Raw genomic sequence first — 13,877 nt, forward strand, 5'->3', positions numbered from 1 at the left:
ATTTTCATTGTATTGATAATGTTTTATTTCATTCATTTTTATTGTATTGCTAATTTTCGTCATTTCATTAATTTTTTATTGTTTCCTTTTTTGTATTTTTAATTTCAAGTTATTTTATTGATTTGAATTGTATTGATAATTTTTAGTTTTATCCATTTTTATTTTGTTAAGTTTTATTTTATTGTATTATTAATTTTTAATTATTATTTTATTATATTGTTAATTTTATTTTTTATTTTATTTAGTCATTTTTATTGTATTGTATTATTTTTTTTCTATTTTATTACTTTTTATTGTATTGTTAATTTTCATTATTTGATGAATTTTTATTGTATTAACAATTTTTATTTATTTTAATCATTTGTAGTGTATTGAAAATTTTATTTATTTCATTCATTTTTATTGTATTATTAATTTCTAATTATTTCATTTATTTTCGTTATATTGTTAATGTTATTTTCTTAATGTAATTTTATTGTATTGCTAATTTTTCTTTAGTCATTCTTATTGTATTGTCAGTTTTTATTGATTTTATTAATTTTTATTGCATTGTTAATTTTCATTGTTTCATTCATTTTATCGTATTTTTCATTTCTAATTATTTTATTTATTTGTGTGGTATCGATACATTTTTTAAATTTATTCATTTTCATTTTATTAAGTTTTATTTATTTCAGTTATTTTTATTGCATCATTAATTTCTAATTATTACATTTATTTGTATTGTTTGGTAATTGGATTTTTTTTAGTCATTTTTATTGTATTGTCATTTTTTTATTTTGATAATTTTTATTGGAATTTTAGTTTTTTATTGATTTCATTCATTTTTATTGTATTGTTAATTTTCATTATTTCATTACTTTTTATTGTATTTTTATTTTTTCCTATTTAATTCATTTTTATTGTATTAGGTTTTATTTGTTTTATTCATTTTTATTGTATTGTTAATTTCTAATTATTTTATTTGTTTTTATTGTATTGATAATTCTTAAAAACTTATTCCTTTTTATTGTAGGTTTTATGTATTTTTTGTTTATTTTTATTGCATTATTAACTTCTAATTGATTTATTTAATTTCATTGTTTTTGTAATTTTTATTATATTTTTATTTCATTTTTATTGTATTATTAATTTTCATTATTTCATTAATTTTTATTGTATTGCTAATTTTTTCTGTTTAATTAATTTTATTGTATTACGTTTTATTTATTTTATTTCTGTTGCATGTTTAATTTATAATTATTTCATTTATTTTTACTGTATTGGTAATTTTTATTTATTTTAATCATTTTTATTGCATTGTCAATATTTATTTATTTTAATCATTTTGATTGTACTGTCAATTTTTCTGTATTTTTTTAAATCATTTTTATTGTACTGTTAATTTTCATTTATTTTATTCATTTTATTGGAACATCAGTTTTTATTTATTTTCATCATTTTTATTGTATTGTTAATTTTGATGTATTTTAGTTATTTTTATTGTATTGGTAATTTCTAGTTATTTTTTATTGTATTGTTCATTTTAATTTATTTTATTAATTTTGATTTCCGTCGAGTACGAACAAGTCTGCATGTTTTACTCATTTTCCGAAGTCTGTGAGACTCTGCAGACTTGGGAAATAACGGTGTATTTCCTGTAACAGCGAGTTTGTGAAGTTTCGTGTTTAGTAAGTTTTATCATCTTTATATTCTCTACAGCTGCCAGTACGCGGTGGTTTGATTGAGATTTTGTCATCTCTCCTTGAAGAGATGAGGACACGTTTTCTACTTTTTAAAAAAAAATATGAAGGATAATTAAGGCTTTATGTGTCATGTGATGTTTGTGTTGTGTCTGAGTGGTGTTTCTATCTCAGCCATGGATGATGCAGAAGCTCCATCAGTTTGGGTCGACGTTCAGGGACCATCGTGAGGCACTTCTTTAAGAAATCCTGGCAATCTGCAGAGAAAGAAGCAGAGAAAGATGAATGATGGAAATGAGACTGAAATGATGTTGATCTGAAGGTGGATGTTCATCAATGAAGAGATGACACAGGTAGATCAAATTAAGAGTACATTTAATACGGACGAGCTCATGATTCAAGCATCATGCGGTGAATGAATGAAGAGAGTTACAATGACTAGATCTTTATAGGTTTCAACATCTGGCATACATTAAGATGCATCGCGTACGAAGGACAAAGAGAGAAAGTGGGAGTCAGGAGGTCCCTAGTCCCTTTAGGTTAACCCACAGGTCAACCTGTGACAGATGATAGCTAAAATAAACGTTTCAACATATGGTTTCATTCTGTTTAACATTCTTGAGCTAAAGAAAATATATGGAAAGCCCGTATCCCAGAAAAACACATACTATCAGAGACAAAATTAAAAAAAGCAACCTTAAACTGATGCAAAATGACTAAAATTAAGACAATGAAAATGACCAAAATGGTACAAAAAACAACATAGAGATGCGACATTACCTGAATTACACATCAAATGACTAAAATTTTATGAAAATAACACCAAGAGATGCAAAATAACTAAAATTAAGACAAAGAAAACGACCAAAATGGTACAAAAAACAACATGAAAAGATGCAAAATGTTTAAAAACAGACCAAAAGATGTAAACTGACCAAAATTAAACACATAATGACACAAAATGAGCAAAATGAGTCTCAAAATGACCAAACTTATCCAGAAATCTTCACTTAAATTCACCAAGCTGTCTACATTTATTCTATTCAATACTATTTAATATCATTTACAGTCTGATTTAAACATTTTTTTCTTAAAAACATGCTGAAATGAACAAAATTATCAAAATTTCTAGTCAGAACAACCCTAAAGACATAAACTGATCAAAATTAGTGACAAAATGAACCACAAACTGAACAATTTTAAACAAAAACAACCTTAAAAACAAACAACATCCAAAATAAACAACACAATAACCAAGATGGTACAAAAAACAACATAAAGAGATGAAAAATGACCTGAATTAGATTAAAAAATGACCAAAATTAGCCTCGAAATGAAAAAACTGATCTAGAAATCTTCACTTACATTCACCACTGTCCAAATTTATTCTATTCCATATTCTGAGGGTTTTACAGAGAGGTTTGTTCATATATCATTTAAACTCTGATTTATACAACTTTCTTTCTCTAAAAACATACTGAAATGCACAAAATAAGACACTAAATGGAACAGAAAAACCTTAAACGGATGCAAAATGTCCAAAATGACGCACAAAATGATCTAAATGAGACACAAAATGATCTAAATGAGACACAAAATGATCTAAATGAGACACAAAATGACCAAAATGGAACAAAAAACGTTTTAAAGGCAGAAAAATGACAAGTAAAACAATCCTAAAGACAAAAACGGAGCAAGTTTAGAGACAAAATGATCAAAATGAGCCACAATGAGACACAAAATGAGCAAATGTTGGTTGTCAGTGTTGTGAAAACTTCAATGTAACATGTCAGTGTGTAGTTTGCTGATATTTGGGGCTGAGTTGCAGCTCGTTGTCTGGACTTCTGTCTTACCTGAATGTTTCCTATCTGGCTGAGGAGGCTTCATTTTTCTCTCACAGTCTTTCTTCATAATGTCTTCACAAGTTTCACACTTGAAATCTTGACCACAACTCTCCAATATCTCCAAGGTTTGTGTGTTCAACTGACTTTCTCAAGTCTTTCAATGTTTTTCTTCAGAATATGGAATGTGGTAACAGTTGTTAGGAGTTCTTCTCACTGACATCACAATGGACTTTTAAAAAAATGCATTTACTGTCTTAGTACTTGTTCTCTGTGCAATGACAGCAAAGTTGAATCTAATATAATCTATAAAATGACCAAAAGGAGACACCAAATGGACAAAATTTTACAAAAAAACTGCCTTGAAGACAAAAATTAGCTAAAAAATAACAAAGTGGAACACAAAGTGTCCATAAAGACTTGTAAAATGAGCACCAGAAAAGCACAAACTTGCAAAACAAAACAACAATAAAGAAATGCAAAATGAGACAGGAGTGGCAAATCTCAGACACAAAGATGTCAAAAATGTAACAAAAACAACCATAAATAGGTGCAACATAAACAAAGAGACATCAAATGACCAAAATGAGACACAAAATGTCCTAAGTGAGACAGAAAATGACATAAAATTATGAAAATGAGACACTAATGACCAACATAAGACACAAAAGCTACAAAATGAGACACAAAATGAGACTGAAAATGACCAAAAGGAGACAATAAATGACCAAAATGAGACAGGAAATGACCAAAATGAGAGAGAAAGTGACCAGTATGAGACAGGAAATGGCTGAAATCAGACGTTTCCATGACGTTTCCTGGACAGTTCTTCATGCTTATGGCTCCTCCCACACATCTGCTAGTTCCTTGGAGAAACTAAACTGTGTTTCCTCATTGTTTGCTCCAAAATATTAAATCCTCTTCAGTGACATGAGTCTCTTGTAACAAAAACACATTGTGCCTGTAGTCCTTTGTAAAATAAAAATACAGCCTTTCTCTTAGTGCTGTCTTTAAGTCTCCTGGTATTGAAGGAAATAAAAGACAACTTTGAACATGTGAACATAATATTCAGTAACAATAAGTCACTTCACTAAGGCTGTGAGTTTGGATGAAGAAAGTAACTGTTATGTTGATCCCTGGAAATAAACTCTGAGTCTCATTTGGCTCTATTCAGTAACCAGAACACATATTTCCATGTCTTTTCATTTTCTATGGGAATATGTGGACTCCTTCTATGAAAGTTTGCTCTCTTCCCCTGATCTCTGGCTTCTTTTATCTTCGTCCACATCAGCTCCAGCGTTGCTCTGTCTTCTTTTCTTCAATCTTCTTCATCTTTTTTCCACATCTCACAGCCTTTTGACAGCATCCACATTTCATTTGTGCATCACGCTTCCCAAACTGAACCATGAGCTGCCTGCTGTGATTTTGCTCTTTCTTCCTGATGTGATGAACGCTGTCCACCATGTTTTGCTGTTCATGTTGACGGCTGGTTCATTGACGTTGTTGCAGAGTAGTCATGATCCATACATCCACAAAGGAAGAGAAAATTACTCTCCTTTCTTTTAAAAGTCCTAGACTTCATTTTTTGGAGACTAAACTTCAGATGAAACAAACTATGAGGGATCGTTTGAAGATTTCAGGAAAGTGTTGCTGCTCAGAGATCCATCTAGCTGGAAGTCTCTCTCATCCAACTAACAAGTCAGGACTCTGTGGATTCAATCTGGGAAAAGTCATGATGTTGATCGACCACTAGATGGCAGCAGAGACTCAGACACAAATCTCTGTCCCTGCAACTGATCAATAATCAATAATAATACTGATCCATTATCCAGTAATCAAACAATATTACCAATATGTATGGTAGTTTTGAATCATATTTTTGTCATTTTTCATATTTGTAGTGGTTTTATCTCATTTTTGGTCATTTTATACATATGTGTGGTGGTTTTAATATGAATATTTAAATGTCTGATTAATCGCCATCATTTCTAACACTGTTGGGTCTAAACCTTCATATTTCTACATGTTAGTTTCTCTCTGTGATCAGTAAAACTGGAGAGTCTAAACCTCAATATTTAAACTGCTTCATTTCATTTGTCAAACCAGTCTAATTTGTCTGCAGGAAAACATTTTGGCACAACATCTGTTTTTATTTTTGATGTGTTTTAAGAATGAGGGTGACTTTACTAATAATCAATAGAGCTCTCATGTGTCTGACATCAAAATAAATAAAAAATATATTCAAGAATGACAGTAAAAATATAGCAGATCCACTGAAACATAAAGAGGTAGAAGAGTATAAAAATGTAAAACAATAATAATAATAATCATTGTTCTCACATAAATATGGATAAATTCTTTAATCTGTGCTTCGTCATGTTTTGGATTCCCAGTGTCAGATTACAGCTATAAATAAAAACAACTACATTATGTTTTCAGTGTAATTATTACTGAAGCTCAGCAAACATTCACAGATCTTTCACGGTGTTTTATTTCCCTAAACGTGGTTCATCTCCAGCTGAACTCTCTGATGTCTGATTTTTCCACTGGAACCCAAACGCCTCTCTGTCTAACTTTCAGTTTCGTTCTTCCGAAGTTGTGGCGCAGTTTACGTCCTCCGGTCCAGCCTCCGTGTGAAGGTAATGTCAGCAGCTTTTAAATACTTTAATGTTGGACATTTGTTCAGAAAAGCAGCAGAAACTCGCTGGAAACTTTCTGTGGATCTGGAAGGTTCGGTTGAAGGAGTTAAACCGATCAACGTGTCGCCATTTAGTGTTTGTGACTGGAATTCGTCGAATAAAGTCCTAAATAAATAACAGTAAAGTGTAGAAATAACAATACAGTAAAGGGAACTGATGGTCAGGAGCTGAATACGGTGTTTTTTCCGTGTTTCTCCACTTTGTGGTGCCTGAATCAGCCTGTAGAGGAGGCGGAGTGAGGAGCTGCTCCAAGCCGTTCAGGGAGGCCTGAGCTCGGCCTGATAACCGGAAGAGACCCGGTCTGACTGGATCCAGACAGCAAGAGGTTGTTCTCTAGCCGTCCCCTTAACGTGCTATCCTGCAGTCAGACTCAGGCCCGGAGTGGATAATCGGGAGGAGCGGGACAATTCCCGGTGGACAGGTCTGATGTTTGGACCGTGGGGGCTGGTGTTCACCCTTTTATTTATTTATGTATTTGAGTCGGTGTTCAGTCATGGCACTGGATTGATCATTACGCTGCTACCGCTGTTCCTGGGCCACCTCCGTCTCCACTGGCAGCTCTTTTTTCTGTTTTTTTCTGTTTTATTTTTATTTATTTTTGCTTGCTGACGCACTCTGACGTAACACGTCCGTGCACACAGTCGGTGGCGTTTGAAAGATGGAGAATAGAAAGAGCAAGTTTAAGAAGGCAAGAATTAAAAAGAATACAGCTCTGGAAACAGACGCAGACAAATGTGCTGAAATTGGAAACTATTTCTCTAAAACCTGCTCGCGGTTTGAAATGACAAATGAGGACGATAAAACGGATACAGCAAGATGTTGAACTTTCTCTGCAAACCACCGTTCAGTTTGATTATCAAGTCAATGAACTGTGCAGCGTTGTGGCATATAATATAACGTTATATAATTTAGTATGATGCGACACCACATCACTGGGAAACTTTGTCTTGTAGCCCCTCAGAGTCAGAAGAAAGATCCAGCACCAAGCAGCAGCCATGAACCACAAGTCTAGAGTGAATATTATTAAAATTAATATTATGAAGAGTGTGGTGTAGACCTGCTCTATATGAGAAGGGCCCTGAGATGCTAGATGATTCAGCACTACACTGGTAAAACTGCCCTGAAATGATCAGAAGGATTTGTAAAAAGGAGAGATTTGTGCTGAGAATTATGAGCATTTTTAAAATGTGATTTAGTGTCAGAAGCAGAGCCAGCAGTGATGAGAGGATTACTGCTGTCAGTATGGAAGGAACAGGTGAGCTGTTATAACAGTGTGAACTAGCAAGCGCAAGTTCCAATATAACTACTTTCTATGCTCAAACGATAATAGTGGCCCATTTTATTTTTTCATCATTAAACATGAGCTAGTAAATACACAAAGCCCACAACTGAAAGGGAATAATACCAAAGTAACATGAAATAAGCCTGCATATTTTTTTAAAGGTATCTTTATTGTTTTTTCTATTAATACAAGAAAAGTATAGTACAAAAAAATGAGAGTACCTGATATTACACCAAACATGGTGAACAAACATTCCCACACGGTGAAGACAGCAGAAGGAAAAAAAAAAGGAAAAACCCCAATAAGCAAAAATGAATTCATTGAAGATAAGTATGAAGTGTAGAGATATGTAAAAATAAAATTTAAAATAAAATTAAAAAAAAAAAAAAAACATACAACAGCATTGAAATCTCAAATTGACAATTGAGGGGCTATGTAAGCCGATATCCAGGCATTCGGTATTACTATATGGTGTTTGGCTGATACCAAAACTCAAGTCTGGTTCTTTCTAGGAATGTCTGACCAGATAAGTCCATGAAGACCCTTCTGTAGGGTCTGCACCTCTTCTATAGAAGAGCAAGAGAACCCACCAGGATATAACCTTGCTTCTGAAGAGACAAAGCTATGGATCTGCAAATACCTAAATAAATGTTTGGAGGGGAGGTTGTGTTGTTCAATTAGCTGGTTAAAAGATTTCACAGTGCCAATACCCTTCTCAGACCATAAGAAAAATGCGCTGTCTTCAAGGCCAGGGGGAAAATCTGGGTTTAAATGAATAGGAGTGAATAGAGAGAGAGAATCCTCCTGAGACCCTATTTTATTAAAAATTCTCCAAACCTTTAATGTGTTTTGGAGGAGGAGATTGGCCCTTACTCTGTTTGCCACCCATTTTTTAGAAGTATACAAAATATTACGAAGAGGAATTGGATCCAGAGGGGTGGCCTCAATGCTAAGCCAAGTGGATCGGGGATCATTCCTAAACCATTCCCAGAGATAGCGGCCGAGGCAAGCCAATTGATAATATTTAATATTTGGCAGTGACAACCCTCCATCTCCTACGCGAAGTTGTAGTTTTTGTAATTTCAATCTGGCCCGTTTGTTCCTCCACAGAAAGGAAGATAATGAACTATTTAGGATAGAGAGTGACCTTCTAGTCAGAAGAACTGGGACCATTTGGAACACGTAGAGCAGACGAGGAAGTATGTTCATTTTAAAAAGATTTACCCTGCCTATAGGAGATAGTGGAAGGCTGGTCCAGTGTGCCAGATCCTCTTTAATTTTACGGATTAAAGGTATAAAATTGGCTTTATAAAGACCAGAGAGGGACAGAGTTATATGTATACCCAGATAGACGAACCCAGAAGGAGACCATCGAAAGGGGACAGCGCTAGAAGAGGTAGAGGGGGTATGAAGGGTGAGGGGCATAGCCTCTGATTTTGAATAATTAATGTCATAGCCCAAAAACTGACCAAAAGATTTAATAATTTCAATAATTCTGACCATAGAGACTTCAGGGTTGCTTAGAAAGAGCAACACGTCATCCGCATAGAGGGAAATGGTGTGCTTTTGAGGACCTATAGTAATGCCAGCCACCTGAGGGTCAGTCCTTATCACCTCTGCTAAGGGCTCAATAGCGAGCGCAAACAGGAGAGGAGAGATTGGGCAGCCCTGGCGAGTACCGTGCCCAACTGCAAATGTGGGAGATTTCCAACCATTTGAAATGACCGATGCACGAGGGGAGTCATATAAGAGAGAGATCCATTTGATGAAGCTATCTCCTAAATTAAATTTAGAGAGGACCCTCAGCAAATATGGCCACTCGACTCTGTTGAAAGCCTTCTTGGCATCGAGAGAGACTACAACAGCTTTAGCTTCCAAATTGGTGCCATATTCAATAATATTCAGCAATCTCCTAATATTATTACAGGAATTACATCCTAAAATGAAACCGGTCTGGTCCATTGAAATAAGGTCTGGGAGGACGTGCTCTAGTCTTCTAGCTAAAATTTTTGCGATAAGTTTTCTATCTACATCAAGCAGAGCAATTGGTCTGTATGAGGAGCAATCCTCTAATGGTCTGCCCTTCTTCAGAATCAGTGAGATGTTGGTATCCATCATAGTATTTGGGAGGTGGCCAGAATCAAATGAGTGACATAACATTTTAAGCAGAGGGTCAACTAGCAGGCTCTGAAAAGATTTAAAGAACTCAGGAGTCAGGCCATCAGGCCTCGAGGCCTTGTTGTTTTGCAGTTCATTAATAGCAGCAACGACTTCTTCTCGTGAGATAGGACTGTTTAGCAGATCTTTCTGGGTCTGAGAAGCCTGAGGTAGATTGATGGCTGACAAAAAGTTTTGCATCAGGGCCTCTGACTGAGGCTCAGTTTCAGATTTACATAAAGATTCATAAAATGATTGAAAGCATCTGTTGATATCCTTACCATAATGAACTATTTTACCTGTCTCATCTTTTATGGCTGAAATAGCCTGTGAGTCAGACCTAGCCCTAATTAAATTTGCCAAGTATTTACTGGACTTATTCCCAAACTCATATATTCTGTGTTTTGCAAAAAACAGGGATTTCTGGGCCTCTGATGACATGAGTGTATCCAGAGCTGCTGTTGTGGTATCAATTTGGGATCTCAAGTCATTGGAAGGGTTCATATCAAATTCTCTCTGAAGCTTCTTTAATTGTTGTTCCAAATTCCGCTGTTCTGCCTCCTTCTTATGTTTGAGATGTGCAGAAAAAGAAGTTGTAAAGCCCCTTGACACAGCTTTAGCAGTCTCCCAGAGCACACTAGGAGAGACTTCTGGGGTGTCATTCTCAGCCAGAAAGAACTTTAACTGCTCTGTAAAATATTCTATAAAATCAGGGTTTTTAAGAAGATAGTTTTTAAATCGCCACTGTGGCAGAGGACGCTGCTCTTTACAGGACATAACCAAAAACAATGGAGAATGATCTGAAATAACAATATTACCAATTGAGCATGAGATCACTTTTTGAAGGGCATGATTAGGTGTGAAAAAATAATGAATCCTTGAAGGGGATTTATGTACCTTTGAATAGAAAGAATATTGTTTGTCTGTGGGGTGGAGGGCCCTCCAGGTATCGATAAGATCTAAATCTCTGCAGCAGCCTAAAAGAGTCTGACTAGTACCGACACTAGATCTTGACCCACTATGTGATTTATTTATTTTTTTTTTTTATTTTTTTTTAATTTTTTTTTTTTTTTTTTTTTTTTTTTTTTTTTTTTTGTCTGCATTTGTTCTCATTGTTTAACTCCACAAAAGGGGAGTCAACATTATATGAGATTGATGCATATTTTAGTCTTGCAACCAAATATTTTAATATTTAGTGCATGTGTGTGACCATCACCAGCCCTCCCTGAAAGCTAAGCAGACCTTTTTTTATTAGAATTCCCTATTATAAGCCAGGGAGGGCAGTGCTACACCTCAGTGATGTGTGGGGGAAACAAAGACTGGACAGGACGAACAGGACGAACAGGATGAACAGGGATAGAAAATAACAGGTGGTGCTATTGCAATTAAAGATTGTAAGGTGGTGTGTTATGCCCAACTACTAACTGTCCATCAATAGAAAAAAAAGAATAAAAATTTGAAAAAAGAAAAGAAAACCAAACCAACACAAAAGAAAAAGAGATTCAATAATAAATGAACAAACGGTACTGAGCACCATAATTGTGTGTGTCTTATTATGTGATTTATAAAAGAAAAACAGACCGTGGCCCGCTACATAACCAGTAGAGCACAGATATTGGCTGCCGTGTGACAAATACAGCCGCCAGAGTTTCGAACATCATATGGCATAACAAACAGTTTGTGGAGCCAGTTTGTCAAGCAGTTCAGTTCGTGGAGCCAGCAACATGTAAAGCTGTAACTCACCCTGAAGCAGAAATCTCAGTCCCAAACATTAAGTCCGTGGATTTCCACCTGGCCGACATGGGCCCTGAGTGGAGAGACGAGCAGGGCCTGGAAGAACTTAACCATTTGGGGCAGGTCCCGATTCCGGTGGCCGGGCTGGAACTATCGTTTCCTCGTAGTATTTTTCGGCAGCCTCTGGGGTGTTGAAGAAGTGCTTCTTGATATTAAAGGTGAGCTGCAGCTGTGCGGGAAACAAGAGGCCATATCTGGGAACATGCACACCTGGTGGCCACAGAAGATCAGCGGGGCTCTCTCCCTCGCAAGTCGGAGGATCCGCTGTTCAGCCTGGAAGTGATGGACCTTGACGATCATCGGGCGCGAGGGGGCTCCTGGTTTGGGCTTGGGGGCCAGCGAGCGGTGGGCTATATCTAGCAATGGAGAGGCTCCGGAGTTGTCTATGCCCAGCAGCTCAGCAAAAAAGTCCGCCATAAATGAAGTTGTCTGCGGACCCTCGATATTTTCCGGGATTCCCAAAACCCTCAGATTTTGCTGTCTGCTTCTCGACTCCAAGTCTTCTGTTTTAGACACAAGCATCGTGTTGCTTTTGCTCAGCGCCTCACATTTAGCCTCGAGTTCGGCGACCCTGCCATCAATATCTTGAAGTGAAGATTCAACATCAGTGAGACGAGAGGCAAATGAAGCAATTGTGGACTGAATGGTGCCCATGGAGGCGCGAGTCTCGTTCCGAAATGATTCAATCAGCCTGACCACGGAGAAGAGGGACGCCTCCTCGTCTTCAGTATCGTCGTCGCCATTATGTGACCGAGGGCTAGCACCGCTTTCAGCCTTGTCCTTATGTCGTGACGGACGGCCTCTCTCTGCTCGCTCCTGGCGCGTACTGCCCTTACCAGTCATCTTGTGAACCTTCCTGACAAGACTTGGGGCGTTTAGGAGAGCGAAGAAGTAGTTTGCGAACTTAACAAAATATGCAGGAGCTGGTCAGGACGCGTCTACTCCCTACTCATGCTTCACCACACCCCCAAGCCTGCATATTTTTAAAGCAACCCTTACTTGTACTCAATTGGAAATATTTTAGAAAAATACACTGAATTACGGGCTTTACAGAACAGTGCGCTATTGCAGACTTAACATGTAAGGTTATAATTAAATGGTTTTAATAATAATGGGTCATGATCTAAAGTGGGCTGGTCTGAGGCATGAAACTCAAGGTCTGAAAATGAGTCCCACTCTGGCCCTGGTCAAACTCACTGGATTTGACTCTGATCACTGCCTATTTCCCTGTCAATACTATCAGCGGCCTCGTTTCAAGTGATGAAAGCATTAAAAAGCCTAAATCTCCTCCAGGATGTTGACTTTAATAATCAGGTTGATCATAGAACAGACAGCTGCCTCACTGGAACGTTAGTAGCTGTGACTTGTAGAGGACTGGGATGTTTATTCCACTTTATAGAGTCTGCTGCCTGAACTGACCTTAGAAACACACTATGTTGATGTGAGCCAGTAGTTTTATTAGTGTCTGCATGGAACCAACAACTGATCATCAAGTCTAATAAATTCAGTACGGTTCAAAAACATTCACACAACATTTATTAAATGATAACTTTTGATGTAATTTCAAGTCTTTATGAGGTTATTTCACATCATTTGTTCTATGTCGAGTGTTTTATGGTAATTTAGTGTTTTTTTTAGTTTTTCATGCTTTTTTAAAAAGTGATTTTTGCACCCTATTGTGTTGATTTTGCACATTTTTGTGTTGATTGCACATTTTTGTAATGTCGTGACTTTTTATGTTTTCTTATGCATTTTTTAAAACTGATTTTGCACGTTTTTGTCTTGATTTTGCACATTTTTGTTGTGACTTTAGTCTTGTTGAGGTTATTTCACATCATTTATTGCTATTTTGGGTGTTTTTGTGGCAATTTAGTGACTTTTTAATGTCGATTTTGCATTTTTAAAAATGGATTTTGCACCTTTTTGTGTTGATTAACATCTTTTTGTGTTGATTTTTACATTTTGGGGGGTCATTTCATGTCATTTGTTGTGACTTTGAGTCTGTACATAAATTTAAATAAAATCTTCAGACATGTTGGGGTGTTCCCAACCAGCAGGAGTTATCAATCTGAGGCTGAAATCAATGTGTTTAAGCAGTAAATATCATTTGTATTTGTCAGACAGTTTGTCACGGGTTCGTTTTTTTAAAAAAAAAGTTATAAAAATGATGGCAAGGCCGAAGAGTTCCAAAAACAGTGAATTTCTTTTATTTGCACCAAATCCTTTAAAAGTGTATATACATATTTACAGTGCAAAACAAAAAAAAACTGGTGGACACAGCAGAAAAAAAAACAGAAGTATTTACAGAGAGCTTGAACCTTACAGCAGGCAGCCACATCACCTAGAGAACCTCCAGCACCAAAACTCTCTCTCTCCCGCTGTTCAACTCAGGGGCCCTATATATACCCCCCTAGCCCCTCCC

The 13,877-nt window shown here is 36.1% G+C and overlaps 1 long non-coding RNA gene across 1 annotated transcript; it reads left to right on the top strand.

The window, feature by feature from the left end:
- The first annotated feature begins 5,979 nt into the window (after positions 1-5,979).
- Positions 5,980-7,895, top strand: LOC129348301 (uncharacterized). The gene is made up of 2 exons (XR_008600815.1): positions 5,980-6,162; positions 6,441-7,895. It is a non-coding gene; the product is annotated as an uncharacterized LOC129348301 (long non-coding RNA).
- The last annotated feature ends 5,982 nt before the right edge of the window (positions 7,896-13,877 follow it).

This window comes from Amphiprion ocellaris, chromosome 24 (genome assembly GCF_022539595.1).
Source record: "Amphiprion ocellaris isolate individual 3 ecotype Okinawa chromosome 24, ASM2253959v1, whole genome shotgun sequence".
In the NCBI taxonomy this organism is placed as follows: Eukaryota; Metazoa; Chordata; class Actinopteri; family Pomacentridae; genus Amphiprion; species Amphiprion ocellaris.